The following is an 18027-nucleotide window of genomic DNA, read 5'->3' as shown; positions in this document are numbered from 1 at the left end:
AAGTTGTAGGAACTATGGAGTATTACATGGAAAGTACGTATAGCATAGTGCTTGTCCATGGTAAATGTTCTAAAATAATAGCTATTATAATTATCTCTCCCTTTTATGAATTGTTAGATGTCCCAAATGTAGGGGACTAAGACTCATATGCCTTCGGGGACCAGAAGAGTAATTTAAATATGTAAAGCTATTTGGTGGAGGGCAATAGGGAATGAATGAAGCTATGATGAAGTGCATGCTCTGCTAAAAATAAAGTCAAATTTTAGAACAAAAAGGAAAGGAAAGGAAAAAATGAAGGAGAGAAGAAAGGTGGGAAGGAAGGCAGGAAGGAAGGCAGGAAGGAAGAAAGAGAGAGGGAGACAATATCATACATATCTGGAGCTGGATTTGGCCCTGAAGCCATTAGTCTACAACCCTTACTCTGATTTAAAAATGAATATATTTTAAGAAGCTTAATGAACTATGTTTGGGGAACAAATTCCAGGTCATAACCCTCAGTTTTCAATTGCTAGTGGCAAAGGAAACTTCTTGTCACATTTCTAACCAAAGAGAAGTCAGGTCACTCTAAATACTTCAAGGTAAAGGATTGATCAACCCCATAACCAGTGTGAATGAGATATTCACTAATTTTCAAGAGTTTACTATCAATGACCACAACGTAACAGCAGCTCTATCTTTATTTATTATTGTTTATTCTCAGGATGAGACTAGATTTCCAGACAGTCATTTTTCTGGTAATTGCTATTGGTTTCAAAGATAAAGATATGAGTTACTTGATTAGAGACTCTCTAGGGACAAGCCTGAAAAAACTGTATGGGCTACAGATGGTACTTATTAATGTTATTTGTAATCTATAAACATTTATGTAAATTCTTCAGAGAACCTGTATTCGGGCTTTTCTTATGCAAGGGCCTAATAAGGAGAAGACAGCACGGTATGATTCAGGGAGGATGAAAAAGAATTTACATCCTTTGTCAAAAATCTCTCTTCCATGGTGCCTGTAACTGACATATTATTCTGACCTTTGCAAGAAGTACATGAGACACCTTTCTTAAAATATTAGTTCCAAGGCAATCCTGGAAGAGCTGAACCAAGGTCAATGAAAGGCTTTGCATTTGCATTTTTTTTTTAAAGGAAAATAACAACAAAAAATCCAGCTGCACAAGTTGAGCAAGGGGTAAGAGGTGGGGAGAAAAAGGACGTTTTAAAAAATATTTTTTATTGCGATAGTATTGACATATAACACTGTATTGATTTTAGGTATACAATATAGTGATTCGTTATATGTATATGTTGAAAAATGATCACCACAGTAAGTTTAGCTAGCATCCATCACCACACATATTTGGTGATGAGAACTTTTAAGATCTGTTCTCTTAGCAACTTTCAAATATACAATACAGTATTGTTAACTATAGTCACCATGCTGTACACTATATACCTAGAACTTACTCATATTCTAACTGGAAATTTGTACCTTTTGACTTCTTTCATCCATTTTGCCCATCCACTACCTTTTACCTCTGGCAACTACCAATCTGTTCTCTGTTCTCTGTTACTATGAACTCTCAGGGTTTTTGTTTTATTTTGTTTTGCTTTTTTTTTTTTTTAGATTCCACATGTAAATGATATCATATAATACTTGTGTTTCTTTTTCTGACTTACTTCACTTAGCATAATGCCCCTAAGTTCCATCCATATTGTTGCAAATGGCAAGACTTCTTTCATTTTTAAGACTGAATAATATTTCATTGTGCATGTGTGTGTGTATCACATTTTGTTTATTCATTTATCCATTGATAGACACTTAGATTTTCCCATTTCTTGGCTATTGTAAATAATGCTGCAATAAACATAGGGGTGCAGATATCTTTTCAAGATAGTGATTTCAATTTTTTAGATAAATGGATTTTATTTTTTAGATAAGTGGAATTGCTGGATCATACAGTAAAAAAGACTTATTTATATAATATGTTTTAGTTCAGAAGTTGGCAAACCATGGCTCATCAGCCAAATTCAGTCAGTTCCCTGTTTTTGTAAGTGAAGCTTTACATGTTGTCTGTAGCTGCTTTCTTACTACAGATGCAGAGTTGAGTAGTTGCAACAGAGACCATATGGACTGCAGAGTTGAAATATTTATCATCTGGCTCTTTATGGAAAAGTTTGCTGACCCCTGGTCTAGTCCACTGTGACCTCAGTGTGAGTCAAGATGATTCCAGAATAAATGAGAGCAGATGGTCTCCAAGATTCCTTTCTCCTCTTAATTCTATCATGGTTTGAGGCTTGGGACACTCCCTAGGATGGTTGACTTAGGTCAGCAAGAGTGTGATATGTACACTTAAAAAAGCCTATTCTTTCCTAGGATCCATTTAGAAAAATATATATGCTTCAAATCATTTGTGAATGAATCAGTGAATGAACAAACACCCAAACAAGAGAAGATGGCCCATCCTGGTCTTTGTGAACCAGAACCCATAAGAGTTCTGGGGTCCATCCTGGGGATACAGTGGAAGCAGAATTCTGAAGCTGGAATCCTGGAGAGGAATACGGGCAACTAGAGTTCACTGAGAGGAGAGAGCTGAGGGCATTGGCAAAATGTTGTATCAGGAACAAAAGAAGGAAATAGGGATGTTTAGCCCAAAGAAAGTAAATGCCCAAGGGAGATTTCAACAACGTCAGCACCACTGATGACATTTATTGACTCTTATGTACCAGGCTCTTTAAATATATTCTTATTCAATTCTCACAACAGCCCTATGAGATTGGTAGTATTTGTATGACCATTTGGCAAATATGGGATCTGAGACATAGAAAATTTAAGTTGCCCAAGATCATACAACCAATAAATGGAGAAGCTGATATTCAATTCATGAATTCTGCCTCTAGAGCCCATATGCTTAATTGTATATCATTAGCTATCCTCCATTATTTAAAGGAATGTGAATAACCTTGGCATCTCTGATTCCCACATAGCAACAGGTGGAGGAAATAGGAAAGAGACTCTGGCTCAATTCAAGAAGACATTTCAAATGCCCAGTGATGAAACAGGTGTCTCACTGGGGAGGAAACCCTCTCATTAGGATGTGTTCAAGTAGGAGCTAGGTGACTTGGTCAAGATTGTAAAGATGATTCCAGAATAAATGAGAGCAGATGGTCTCCAAGATTCCTTTCTCCTCTTAATTCTATCATGGTTTGAGGCTTGGGACACTCCCTAGGATGGTTGACTTAGGTCAGCAAGAGGCAGCGGTGGAGCAGGACCTAGGAAGGAGGCATTTTTCTCAGTGCTTTATGTATGTTAACTCATTTAACCCTCAATATAGCTGGATGGACAGATATTATGACTGTCTGTGTTCCCATTTTACAAGATGCAACACTGAGTCATATAGTGGCTACATAATTTATCCAGAATCACATAGCTAATAAGTATTAGAGCCAGGTTTGAATGTAGGCCATCTGTGCTCTTAACCACTTACATATAAAAATCTCTTATTAAGAGGGGATGTGTCGTTTGAAAATGCTCCTTGTATTTCCCCCTATCTCTGCACCAAGATTTTTGATATGTATCCTTCCTGTGTCGCAAACCATTGTATTACTAGAAGTTAATGGTAGCAGCTGCCAATGTAACATTCTCATTTTGTCAGGTGATAATTTATAGGGTCTGATTCTTCTGCTTCAGAAACAGATAGGGGGTTCATGATAGGGGGTTCCAAATGTATCATAAGCTCTACAGATTAATCAAGCTGCTACGACTGTGTTCATTCTCTCAGAAATCCCATCTGAATGTATAAATAATAATGTCCTACTCACAATATGTCTGGTTCCTGTTTAAGTATTACCTCTGCTATGGGAACCATTGAATTTCTATACTTCTTCTACAGAAGCAAGGCTGAGCTTGACACCAATGATTTCTGCATATCAATTTCCCTGATGAGTAAGGTGCAATTTGGTAATTGTAGGGACTACACTTGACACATAGTAGGTGCTTAATATATGTTTGTTTAAGACATGTAATCAAGTGGAATTTATTGCTTTAGGAGAATGAAAATGGTAAGGAAATTTATTTTCCCTTATGGTGTTTTGTGGGCTCTGACAGTGACTTGGCCAGTCCTATTTGATTTGATTTGATTTGATTCCTCTAAGAAGTTTGTGCTTCTAGTAACTGAGCAAACAAAAATAAGAGCATTGCATTGCATTCCTGAATGTAAAAATCACTTGCATTGCATTCCTGAATGTAAAAATCATCTTTCTCAAGAAAAGCTGTTGTTATTATTTAGACAAACACCGTGTTTCCAGCTTGCTTATCTTTTTCTTTTTTTCTTTCTTTCTTTTTTTTTCACTTTCTTTCTTTCTTCTTTAATTAAAGAAAGTATTGCTGGCCCAATTAGGACGTAGAACATGAATTGTTAAATAACCCTTTCTTTCTTTCTTTCTTTCTTTCTTTTTTTTTCAGATCTCTTTTTTCCTCTATAATGAAAGAAAGTATTGCCGGCCCAATTAGGACGTAGAACATGAATTGTTAAATAACTGATTCACTCTATAGATAAGGATCCAGGCTTTTGTGTCTAAGGAGACCACTCGATTCATTGTGTACAAGGACAGAGTGTTCCTTGCCTGGCTTATTTACCAAGTATTTTAATTAGCTGCCCAGCCTTTCACGGCACACTGTTCCACAAAGATCAAGAGATTTGAGCTTGTTAAGATGATGGCTTAAGTAAGAGCTTTCTTATTATGTCTGCACTTTTGTTCCTCCTTTCATTTTTGCTCAGGGACTGAACTCTATAACCCAATATGGCAAAATTGGCATCCTCTCAGGGGATGTTAAGTAAAAATAAGTGGCCCCAGAGACAGGGCACAACATTGTAGGTTCTTCAATAGCAAGAACGCTGTCTTATTGTCTTTGTACCCTCTCAGCTTTGCATAGTGCCTCACATACAGTAAGTGCTTAAGAAATATTCATTGAAATATTCAACTGAGACCCATGTAGAAGGCATGCACTCTTATCATCTTCTCTTTTACCTCCCAGTCTCAGAATCTTATAGCATTCATCCAGAGGTAACATTTAACCAATAATACAACAATCAGCCACTGGTTTAGAACAGGATCCTGAAGGAGACCTCCTGTGGTAGACATTGACTCTTAGTTCCTGTTTCACTCAGGGGGATGTAGCAAAGGGATATTTAAGGGAGGGACTTGAGGTTGGCTACTTACTAGTTGAAATGGAAGTATTTAAATACTTTAACAATAGTACAGCTGTGCGAGTGCAAACCAGCTGATGGTATCTGTTTAATTCCTTCAAAGCCATTCAATACAATGCAGCCGACTTATTTTTTTTTCAAAATGGAAATATCATTGCTTTCCCCCCCCCCCAGATAAACAGAGTTGTTGTAAAAATATCATAAAATAAAATGAGCTGGGAAGATGGTAGCTGCAGCACAGTTTTTGAAATTTCTCTGAATCTCCAAATAAAGACAGAGAGAACAACTAGACGCCTAAATTAAAACCCATGAACACATGGGAGGCAAAAACAGATGACAAGATGGTCCCCCAAATCCTCAAACACATGAAGACCTGCATGGTATTAACATCTGTGTAGAAGAAAGCAGGGGGAAGCAGCGGGGCATCTGAAGGCTCTGAGAACAGGAGAACCTCAAAATAGTCAACAGCAATCACTGGAAAGTATGGCAGACCAGTTTGAGAACAGCAGCATAACTGGAAAGAGGTTTGCCAGCTCCAACAGCAGGAAAGTGAAATGCGTTTGCAGTAAAATGGAAGAAGCTGGAGCAGTCTAGCCCCGATGAAATCCCAAAACTTGCTAGCCAAACTGTTAACCAACAGGCAAATTGTTATCAACATTCAAGAACTCAGGGAATATTGTTCACAGGATTTTACTTGAGAACCAACTTCAGACAGGAGAGACTGGTGGTGAGAATTAAAATTATAGTTGTTTTTAAATTCAGATGAAATCATTTTTAAAAGAGAGTCTAGTATGCAATGGCTATATGACCATATAACATACATATGGCACAACAATTAAAAATGATGGGCAGAATAGGGAGAGTAAATGCAAAAAAGTTTTTAAATATTTTCAGTAATAATATTCAGTAGTATAGTATTGCTATTCTGACACAGTTTGGGGATGAAGTAAATGAGCAAATATAGGATATTCTAATTCTATCATACCCTGTGTTCTTAAGAACTATGTTTCTCATTTGGAAGAAGAAGATATAATACAAAAGATGTTAAGTAAAAATAGACACAAATTTATATAGGAAGTATTAGTATATCTATATATCTATATTATACAAAACTCATATATAATATATATATTTATATATAAAAACTCATATAATATATATTTATATATAAAACAGAGTTTTGTTATATATATACACATATATACATTCTGTTGTCTATAGTGTGTGTATGTGTGTACAGTCTTATAGTCTTAGTTCTGTCCCTTGAAGAGGATTAAAATTTATAACCAAGACAGCGATATGGAGCATCATCAGTACCAATATTGTGATCTTGAAATACCATTTATCACTAAATAAAATTAAGTCTGCTTGAAGAAATGAATGATTCTCAGAGAAATAGTTGATTCCTTTCTGGAACGGAAAATGTAGAAGATGAGCCTAGAACATTTTGTCATATCTGATAGTATCAAAGGAAAAGTATCAAATGCTTTCAGAGACATGGCAGAAAACCCTCAGAAGCAGAATTGAAGAGGTTCTCACTGGCCAAAGATGAGACAATTTGAGTTTTCAGAAAGGATAATCATTGCAATTGATTAGAATCCACCAAGTATATTTAAATTCATGAGTTCATGCAAATATCTAAAAATAATTGATTACTTGCAGAGGATGATAGGGAACCAATTCATTACCTTGAAAACTGGTAGATACAGAACTATAATTAAACATTTATCTTGTCTTTTCTTCATGAACTGTAACACTGGGTAACCAATAGGAGGAAAATATCTCTATAAAAGCATTTCCATTAGTAAATAAAAAAGAAATGTAGAATTAGAAATTTTTAATTGTAACTTTTTATTGAGATACATAGAAATTTTTATTTCGCTCTTCTTAAAAAAGTAAGTGGTTTGAGGTATTGATCAACAGTTGCTAATATCACCAAAAGAGAGACATCCAGACATGATATGCCTCTTGATAAAGATGCAATACCACGTGTAGTCTTGCCAAAGAGAGTCTAGATTCAGCTGCCATTTTGTAGGAAATACGGAGGACAGAAGAACAAATTAAAGTGCACCATAAAAACTTAACATGATAAATGCCCTGGGGTTCTTCAACAGATACAGAAAAAGAAAGGAATGGAAGAGGACCCTGTAGATTAAAAGAGACTTAAACAACTTATCAAATTTTAAAAAACAGTTATGACATCTAGAAATGCATGTATAGTGATAAAAAGAAAGTAAGGAAATTTGTACTTAAAAAGTCAGGATAATCTTTGCTTCTGTGGGGAGGAACAGAGATGGAGCACAATAGGGGTTTCCGGATTATCTGGCAAGGTTATATTTGTTAACTTGGGTGGTGGTTGCCAAGATATTCACCTTAGCAACTTAAAAAGGTACACATTTGTTTTTTGTTTGTGTTTGTATGTTTGTTTTATTTTCAAATAAAAGGTTTAAAAATTGATACTGAGAAATTATAAGCCCTCCCCTTTATTCTCTACTCCAACTTCAGAGGTTAAATACTGTTAACATTTTGTTGTTTGTCTTTGCAGACTTTTTAATGCATATATAAGCATGTACAACATGTAGGTTTTACCTAAATTAGATCATACTGTTGATGTAAGTTTGAAACCAGCCTTTTCACTCAGCAATATATCATGGACATCTTTCCATGTCAAATCATAAGGAGCAGTCATGATAAAAAAAAAAAGCAATCATTTTAAAATAAAAATATCTATTACTTACCAAAAATTTCAGGCAATACTGAAAAGTACTAAGAGGAGAAGCCGCACATTCCTCAAAATATAACTACCCCACCAAAAGGCAAATCCTGACATTGCAACTGTGTGAGTTGATGTAAGTTATCTAAACTTACTGTGAAAACCATTTTGCAATATACACATATATCAAATAAATATGTTGTACACCTTAAATGAATATTGTGTTATATGTCAATTATACCTCAATAAAACTGGGAAAAATGTCTCACCACCCCAAAATAATGAGTATTAACATAATTCAAGAATTCTCTCTGTATCAGAAACTAATATAATATTGTATGTCAATTATAATTGGAAAATAAATAAAAAGCATATTTATAGAGAGAGGAAGAAGATGAGAGAGAGAAAAATTTATGATTATTTACCAGTCATTTCAATGAAAGTATTGAATTTAAGTTTTACTTTCACAGAAGAAAAAACTAAAAGTAAACTGAAGTAATTTAGTTTCAGATAACTTCATTTTTTCACCATGTGTTCTATAAGACATTCCTGAATAAAAAAAAATAGGAAATCATTAAAAAGTTCGAGTTATGATATTTCTCTTGATTTGAGTTTCAATTTTAGATGATTACAATTGGTTCCTCTAAGGTGAAAGATGAGGTAATTGGCATTTTACTTCCTTCCTCTCTCCCACCTCCTGATTTTTAAAATCTTTCCATTAGTTTTACTTTGTCAGGATTTATAACATTTGCATTTTGCTCCACAGCTAGAATTCAATCCGTCGTTTGGTTTAGTTCTGTATTTAAATAGCTTACCTGCCCATCATCAGCACTTTTACCTATTACCTGTTTTCTGTTACTGAATTCTTTTTTTCTTTTTTTTTTTTAAATTCATCTGGTCCTGACTAGTTGGATTTTTTTTCAATATGGACTCATGAGAGTTTAATTCTCTAGAGTTTTCTTATGCTAGAGATATCTACCTGTGGAGAGGTGTAGTATTCCTACGTCATACTTTTTCTCTCCAAACTCTGTCAATATTGCTTCATTGTCCTCTAGCACTGAGATTGTTTGCAAATGTTTGTATTCGGTGTGATTCCACTCCTACCTACCTCCACCTCTATGGATGACTTGCCTTTTCTGCTCAGATGTCTAAATAATTATTTTCTCTTGAAAATTAGTAACTTAACCAGGCTATGTGTGGATGTTTGTTCAGAGTAGGGTTTTTTTGTTGTTGTTTTGTTTGTTTGTTTTGTTTTTGTTTTTGTTTTTGTCCTGGCATAAGGTAGAAACTTTTCTCTGCAGATTCAGTTCTTTCTTCATTTTAGAGAAAATGTTTCTGTATTGTGTTTCTGAATGCATATTTTGTTGCATTTATTGGATTCTCTACACCAATTAGGGACACCAATTATCCTTATATTTGATTATCTCCTGGTCCTCTTATTATCTTCTCGCTACTTGCTTTTATCCCTCTGCGTTTTCCCTTCGTATTTGTTATAATTATCTGAAGCGTTTTATCCATGTCATTAATTCAATTTTCAATCATGTCTTTCCTGTTATTTGGCATTTCTAATTTATGTATTAGCTATATAATGGTGTTTCAGTTCTTGATTCATTTCCTTAGCTCTGAAATATCCTTTTTACTCCACTTCTGTCATTTTATCTCTCAATTTTGAGGTCTTTCTCAGGTTCATAGTCTTATTAAGGTCTTTTTAGTACAAGGCACTCCCTGAGGATCCCCTGTGCATTTGGGTTATGCTTCCTTCCAGACTAGTTTTTTCATAGTTCACCCCCATTATCTTCCTTCCTCCCCAATCCTAATCCTCTTTCTTTTCTTTCTTTTCTTTTCTTTTTCTTTTTGACTGTACCATATAATTGTTTAAGTAGGGGCAGCTCCAATCAGATCTTTTTGTAACTGTTTTATATTGTGGATGAAGTCACTCTGCTCTCCTTCTCATCTTATCTAGGACAAATCTGTTGTCCTGTCTCTGAGCTTTTTGTCCATCACATTAGGTATTAGGAAAAGGAGACTCTGTCATCATCTTTTACTCTACTATCTTTATCTTGATATTTTAGAAAGATTTTTCTAAAAGGAAAATTTTATCTGGCCACATCTTGCTTAAAACTCTTTGGTGGTTTACTATAGCTTTTAGGGGAAATGTCTAAACTTTTTAACTTACATCCTAGATCCTTCATTATTTGGCCCACCGACTTCCCTAGTCTCAGATCTCCCATCATTCTCTACCTCATTTGCTAATTGATTACAGGAAGCTTTTTGCTGAGCCCGTATCTGCCTCAGAACTCTTTTCAACACAAGGCTTCAGGTAGCATATTGGCCATCTGCTCTCATTAAATCCCATTCATTCTTCAAAACTTAGTTCCAGTGTTTTCTTCTCCAGGAGGCTTTCTCAGAATACTCCTCCCTTCCTTGTCCTTAGATACCCCTGTTTTGTTCTTTTCTGTGGTAGAATTTATTATACTTAATTGTAATTATCTTTTACAGTATAGTATAATGGATTTTGGAGCCAGGCTACTTTGAGTTTAGAAATTAACTCTGTCACTTGCTACTTGTATAACTTTGAGGGATATTATGTGACATTTCTGTGCCTGTTTCCTTATGAGAATTAAATACATTAATGCATGTAAAGCTTTCATTAAGCACATACTCAATAATTGTTATTTATTTATTTATTTAGTTAGTTTTTTTTTTTTAATTAAAAAGAGCCATCACTGACAGAAATAATGGTACTATGCGACCCAAAGCCCCTACCTGACCATCTAGGAGCTGTCCGTGGTGCTAAAAACAATACTCTTCACCATAGGACAATGTTCCCACGGTCTGTCATATATTTAGCTCCTAATAGGGTAAATTCATGATTATATCTTTCCAGCTTTAGTAGTGAGTGTAGAAACTGTCACTACCTTTCCATTTCCACAACCACCATTTCAATCCTGGCTTTGGACGCCTCATCAGCTCCATTTTGTGTGACTGAGGTCAGCCTCTGAACCAGTGTCCCTATCTCTGGACCATTTGATTGATCACATGCACATTATCCTTATCCAAATCTATCTTTATATCAAACCATCTCCCTACTTACTGACTCACAAGAAATTTTGAAACAGTTTTCACAACTCAAATGGCAATATGAGGGGATGGTTAAATAATAATATATCTGTAAGAAATGCATATTAAGCAGTCAGTTATTAGTAATTATTAAAAGACCATGTAAAAATATAGAAAATCACTTGTTGAGGGAAAATAGCAAACTACAATATGATGTTAACATCATTCAATTATTTATTAAACATGTACTGAGCACCTATTTTGTGATAGGCCTTAGAAATGTAAGAATTATTAAGACACTCCTCTCTTTAAAGGACCTCAGAGTCTTGCAGGAGACATAGCCATGCAAATATATTGCAAGCATATGTGTTTTTGTACAAAAACTAAGAAGGAATATGGAAATATGTAAATAGTATTAGGGGTGGAAGTGTGGGTGAATTTTGTCTTTTTAAATATCTGTTTGAGTGAACCCTGGCACAGTACTTCAGAGGAGAGAGCAGAATCAAATTCCTCTGACAAATGCTACAGGTAAGCTCTACCCTACTCCACTCCCGAATCTTCAGGCCACCCACAGGGGAAAAAAAGGATCAGTGGAGTGCCCAACTCCCAGACTGTGGCCTTGACAATGGCAAGAGGAAAAGAAATGACATAACAATCACACAGAACTTCTATAGAAAAACAAATGAATATTTTTGAGTGATTGTGATAATGCAATACAAAAACTGGAGGGAATATGTATAATGGTACCCTGACGAGTATCCCCAGTCCCTCATTAACTGCCCATCAAGCTTACTTCCCCAGCCATGTGTCCCTTGATTCCTTAGGAGATCTTGTCTTTTTATTACTGAACAAGGGTTTTTTGCTCGACATGCATAGAAGCCAATGCTATAATATTAGCTTTTGAGGGGAAAAAAAGCAATTTACTTAATGCTGAGTTGAAGCATTAGACAGAAGACATGAGGCACCACTCAAATCTGTCTCCTCCATCTGGAGTTCAGAGCGGGTTTTAAGGGGTTAGGGGAACAAGATATGTGGATGTGTTGGTGGGTCAAATTTTAACTGGAGAAACTTGGAACTTCAGCACCAGATCTTCCTGGACAACAGACCCTTTGCTTCTGAAAGGGTTCTAGTGTTCAAGTTCTGGTTATGTCTCAGTCCTTTGGTTCTGTGATGGTAAAGGGGAGACTTTGGTTCTGGATGAAACTGGAGGTCAAACTCTTCTCCTTTGTGCATGCTTAGACTGCATGGCTTGCAGTTTTGGTCTGTTATCACTGAAAAAGTAATTCGATATCTTGTTAGGACAATTTTTGGGCTTGTTCTGCCATTACATTTTTACTCTCACCACCTCCGTGTTGTTGATCATTCTGCTATCCTCTATTGAGAATATTCTTCACTCCTTTTTTTTTAGAAAGTAAATTTTATTTGGAATGCAAATATAGAACCCATCCCTCCCACTCCTCCAGTGAGCGGAACAGGGGGTGGGTGGGTGGAGAGATGGTCTCTCAGTATAAGCTTGCCTTGGTACAAAAATTCTCCAAAGTACCAAAGATGAAAGCCAGGTGGTAGCTCCAATCTGGCCCACAGGATGAGTCAGGGTGTGAACTGTCCCCTGAGCCTGCCGTAGAGGCCCTCAGCAAGGGGCAGGCGGCAGCCAGTCAGCAGTGTAGCCTGCCAGCAGAGGCTGAGTGAGAAGTGGGCAGAGGAGGAGGAAAAGCTGAGGGGGGAGTGGCATCTACTGGACCTGTGGTCCTATGTGTTGCCACTATCCATGCTGCCCAGCTGCTCCTCCAGGCACCAATGCACTCCCATTGCTCCTTGACCAGCTCTCTTAGTGCCTGCAGCTCCTGTATCACCTCCTCCAGCTTCCCCAGCCTCCCCAGCTATGGTGAGGCTGCTGCTGGGGTTGGACCTATTGGTGGAGGCAACAGGTGTGGAGACCCCCAGGTGAGCAGAGCCAGGGGCCATAGCAGGCCAGCTGTCAGATAACACATTGCCCGGCTGACCTTCAGGTCTGGCTGTTTGCTGGGCACATAGGTATCCCGCAGGGAGATGAGGATGGGGTCGGCATCCCGTCTGCTCATTCACTCCTCTGCCTCCAGGGCTGCCTCAGGTCCAGCAGTATCTGGTCTGACTTTCTAGGCACAGTCATGACAATAGTATCACACTCACACTCATGCAATTTGTAGAATCTGGCGACCTCGCACTTGCTGACCTCCAGGCCTGTCTTGAGCATGCTGCCCATGCCTCTCTGGGGCTCTTTGCTGGTGAACATGTTCAGGAAGTGGATGTAGGGGGACTCATCTGTGATCTTAAAGTACTGGATGCTGGAATCACCTTTGTTGCAGACATAGACCACATTGGTGTCAGGGTCATAAAAGGGCAGCCCAGCTCCATTGCTTTAGTCCACCTCCTGCAGGGCCATCGGTTTCTCGAGGTTTTCTGGGTCTTAGAGCGCCAGCTTCTGCTCGCTCATGCAGCTGAAGCCTGTGATGAACGCCTTCCCATCCGCCAGAAAGACGGCCCGCACGGGCTGGGACCCTTCGTGACCCTTCTCCCTCTGGGTCTCCAGGATTCCCTGGAGGAGGTCAGTGATGCACTGACCTTGCATGTGGAGCAGAAGAGTCTGTGGAGCAGAAGAGGCTGCCATTGCGGTTCCAGCTGACATTGTAGATGAGGTTGGGGTGCAGGCTGTTCAGGCGGTACAGCTCCTCCGCCTAGCTCACGTTCCAGGTGAGCACCGCATTGTAGCAGCCTGCGCTAAGCAGCAGGTTGCAGGCAGTAGGGTGCCAGGTAACGATGCCCACTCGCTTGGTGAGCCCCTCCAGCACCACCACCGGCTCTGTCAGCAGGGAGGTCAACCCATTCTCTGGGATCTGCCATATCGCGACTGTGCAGTCCTCCGAGACGCTGGCAATGACTTCGTTGTTGTGATGACACCAGTCGATGTCCAGGACGGGTCTCATGTGTCCACACACTGTTGAGTAGGTCTTGTCAAAGTGGCCCGTCTTGTTTAGAGGCAGCACCAAGAAGGCGCCTGCACCACTGGCCGCCACAATCACTGCCCGGGAACTTGGGTTTGACTGCGCAGAAGATGCTGTCCCAGGTGACACAGGACACTCGAATCGCCTCAAAACACTGATCATTTTTGACTGGCTGCTCGAACACATGCCGGAATTTGCTACGCCAAACCACTTTTCGGAAGGATGTGTCGGGGGCACCCGGCGCAGCGGCACCGGCATGCGGCAGCTCGGGATCCCAGCCTCCAGGAAGAGGAAGGATTTGACAGAGAGGCTTTCGCTGTCAGCAATGCCCACCTCCAACCACACGGGTGACTGGACTTCAGTGATCTGCAAAGCCATTTCTCAAGCACCTACTGTGTGCCTGGCACGGCCATGGATGCTATCCTTAACTCTTTTAATTCAAATCTTGTATTATCTTTTAAATCTAAGGAGTCACCTTCTTCAAGAATCATGTTTTAGTTAACTCCACTCTAACCTAGCATAAATATTTGAAAATCAGTTTTGCTGGATATAAAATTCTTGACTCACATTTCCACTGCTTTGAAGAAGTTCCAGAGAGAGAAGAGTCTGTGATACATTAGCACCTACCTGTCTTAGGTTAATTTCATAGGTTCTGGAGTTAGACAGATTTGCATTGGATCTGCACCACTTACTACCCATGCAATCTTTAGAAAGTATTTAATCTCAATTTATCTTACCTTCCTAATCTATCACATGGGAGATAATAACAACTATCTGGTAGGGTTTTTTAAGGATGAAACAGACTGATACATGTAAAATGGCTTGTCATAGTGGCTGGAACATACAAAGTGCCCATTACATGTAGTTGAGATCATTTTGTTTCCTTGATATTATTCTTGATATGGTTCACGGAAATATAAATTGATTCGAGAAATAATGTATGCCTTGGTAGTAGGTATTTAACAAATGCCTTCTGACATGTTCTAATTTAAGAACATGACAAAGAAAAACAGTATTTCATTACTAACGCATTTCCAAATGGAGGATGACAGACTGGTTAGAAGTTATGCTAATTGGTAACATTTCTTATTTACAAAAAGTAGACTAAATTATTCATTTCTCTTTTACTATTTATGTGAATTATAAATTGGTTCATTTTTGCTCAGTTTTATATCAAATGCCTATCTATATTAATAACTAATGAAAGAAGTTAGGTTGACCTCCTGATCCTAGTACATTTCTTTCTATATTTAAGACAGAAACTTACGAATCTGGCCTGAGGATCAAGAAGGCTGAATATCACTGTTTATAACAGTGATATTGTTACACAATTAAGAAAAAAGGGGAAAAATATACTATGTTCTCAAATATTAGGAGGTTTTCAAGGAAACACTATGTCTGAGTTTAGAAGGCGAATGGAGGTATGATAATATGAAATAGAGCCTATAACTCACCATTAAAACACTTTGAAGATCCTTTAAACATATGAAAAAAAATATAGACCCTCCTCCTCACACTCTGCTGAAAAAAAAGAGGAAATCTGATTCTATCTAATTTCACTTTTAAATTGATTCTTCAAATTAGTTAATGGTAGCATTGCAAACATGAGGATTTCCATTGACAAGCAGTATGACTGTGTTCCATTAGCATCTGATGTGTTGTCATTTATTTGTACAGTTGAATAATTGTCTCTATTTCTGAAGGGAGTTTAAAAATTATTCAAGCTAACTAATGCTTGAAGATCACCCTAACAATTACTTAACTGAAACTGCTCCCCTTAAACCAGGGGTCTTATTCAAGTTTAGTAAAAAATTAAAATTAATTGGATTAGATATTGCATTCACAAAGCAAAGAATGTTAATTAGAAGGAGGAGAGATAGTGTCATAGAAAGCAGCATAAGCAATGTAAAACAAGGGGATATGGTAAGATATTACACAATCCAGTGAAGTTACTAAGATTTCCCACAATGCTGAACACAAATATATTCAGCAAGAACTTTGCTTCTGGACAGGTCCTTAGCACATCTATTTAGTCCTAGTTCTCATTTTACAGACGAAGATGCTAAGGCTACTAATTTGATGTATGACAAGAGTTCATATTTTTACTTTGAATAACACCTTTCCACTGCTGTACCTTTTATATGAAGCAGAGCACAGGAGGGCAGTAAAGCATGGGGATGAAGTGGGTAGACCCTGGAGTCAGACCACCTGAGTTCAAATCCTGGATGTACCACTAACAAGCTGGGTGATTCTTAGGCAAATTACCCACCCTCTCCGAGCCTCAGTATTTCCTTCTGGAAAACCATAGAATCATAGTACTCACTTCATAGGGTTGTGTGGATTGAAAGTGATAACGGGTAATGCCCATGGTGCATAAGTACACTTGATAAAATGCTTTCCCCAAAGGCAAAACATCCAAGATCAAATTAAAGAGTTTTATATTAAGGAAGGAAAAAGAAACACTATATGCCAATCATAAGTTAAAGTAAAAAGGGGTTAACAGTCTACATTAATTTCCTTTACTTTTTTTCTATATACGTCATCCCTCCTTTTATCTGTGCTGGTAAGCATCAAAGAGAAATCCAGACACATGTTTTTTATTCATTATATCATAAAGGTACTTAGTCTGTTTAATATTTGGTCTCCATAGTGCTGCTGACACTCCATCAATGTTAGAAAATTATAACAATATTTCTTTGACAGTGGTGATGTGGGGATTTGCAAGAATTACTGGCAGCCAGGCAATGTAAAAACCAAAACATTTGTCAGAAGTGTTTATCCAGCACAAGCCTTTGCATTCCTACTGCTGTCTGCCTGCATACCTGTCACAGTAGGGTTTGAAAACGCTTGTCCTTGTATGTTTTTCAAAGGATCTTTTGGTAAACAAAGGATATTTTTTTTCTACATCGAATTCAGGCTGCTTTGAATTTCGTGCTATTTAATTTACTGTGTTCAGCAGTGAAAGCCGACTAGAGAAGGCCAAGTTTCTTTCTGAATGACCCTCGCAGATCATTCCATCCAACTCTTGTTCTTGAGGATTTGGATCCTACAGTCCCCTGGCTCAGGGGTGTGCAGTGTTTTCATGGTCGGGAGGAATATATTCCCCCTTCCTCATCTTTTTCCCAGAACCATTAGCTTTTGGGGATGGGCTTTCCCTGTTTGGAGAAATTGGGGTGGGAGTGGGGTGGCCTTTGGGAAGAGGAAGCTCTGCACACGGGGGTTTGATAAAAAGACCTATGGGTTCTGCAGTATGGGGGTGCAGACCCCTTCCTCTGCTGCTTCAACTAGACCATCTCTAGTCCATGAGCTTGTTTGTCTCCCAGCCTCTGGGTTGATCTGCTGTTTCCCACTCTTAACTCACTCCTCCCACCCCATACTCCCCTAATCCCCCGCCCCCACACACCCTCTAAAAGGTTTATGAATGCTCAGGATTTCCAAAAGACAATCGCAGACTCTAAAGAGTAGGATGGGATACTAGAGGGAGATCCTCTTATCCAAAGAACGGGGAGAAGATAGGCACTTTTAAGGTGGTGAGAAATCCCACCTCAGTTCTCCACCAATCCACTCTTGCTCCTCAAACTTGGTTCCCAGCAAGGTCAGCCCCAACCTTCAAGTCAAACGTTCTCCAGCTCAGAGTTGGGGGAACCGAAGGGCAGGCGCAGGGGACCAGCTCCTCTCCGGGTCGGGAGGAGAGGGGTTAAGCGGCCTGGGAAAGTGGGGACGCCCCAACGCTGTACGAATGCCCCTGGGGAGGGGACGTCCCAGAGCTCCGCATGCTGGGGGCCGGCCTGGGTACTTCGCCGCCCGCGTGCCCCCGCTCCGCCCCCGCGGAGGCCACCGCCCGCTCGCCCGCCTTGGCGCACGCGTGTGCAGGCGGGAGCAGCGCGGCTCTCCCCCGCGGCCCTGTGCGGCCGCCCACCCAGTCTGCCTCGCGCCTAGCCCCGCCGGGACGGTCCCGGCACCATGCGGAGGGTGAGTGCGCGGTAGCCCCAGAGGCGCGAGGGGGCAGGTGGCGAATGTGCCGGCGAGCGTGAGAGCGCGCCGCTCCCGCTCCCGCTCCAGGCCGCCGCCGCATCGC

General features: G+C 39.2%; 1 pseudogene; it reads right to left on the bottom strand.

Moving 5' to 3' along the window:
* Window positions 1–12717: 12717 nt before the first annotated feature.
* LOC102882603 overlaps window positions 12718–18027 on the bottom strand; it is a 26312-nt pseudogene continuing 21002 nt past the window's right edge.

The sequence above is a fragment of the Pteropus alecto genome, unplaced genomic scaffold (assembly GCF_000325575.1).
Source record: "Pteropus alecto unplaced genomic scaffold, ASM32557v1 scaffold76, whole genome shotgun sequence".
NCBI lineage: Eukaryota > Metazoa > Chordata > Mammalia > Chiroptera > Pteropodidae > Pteropus > Pteropus alecto.
Note: the sequence above shows the minus strand (reverse complement) of the source record. Positions and strands in the feature narration are given on the sequence as shown.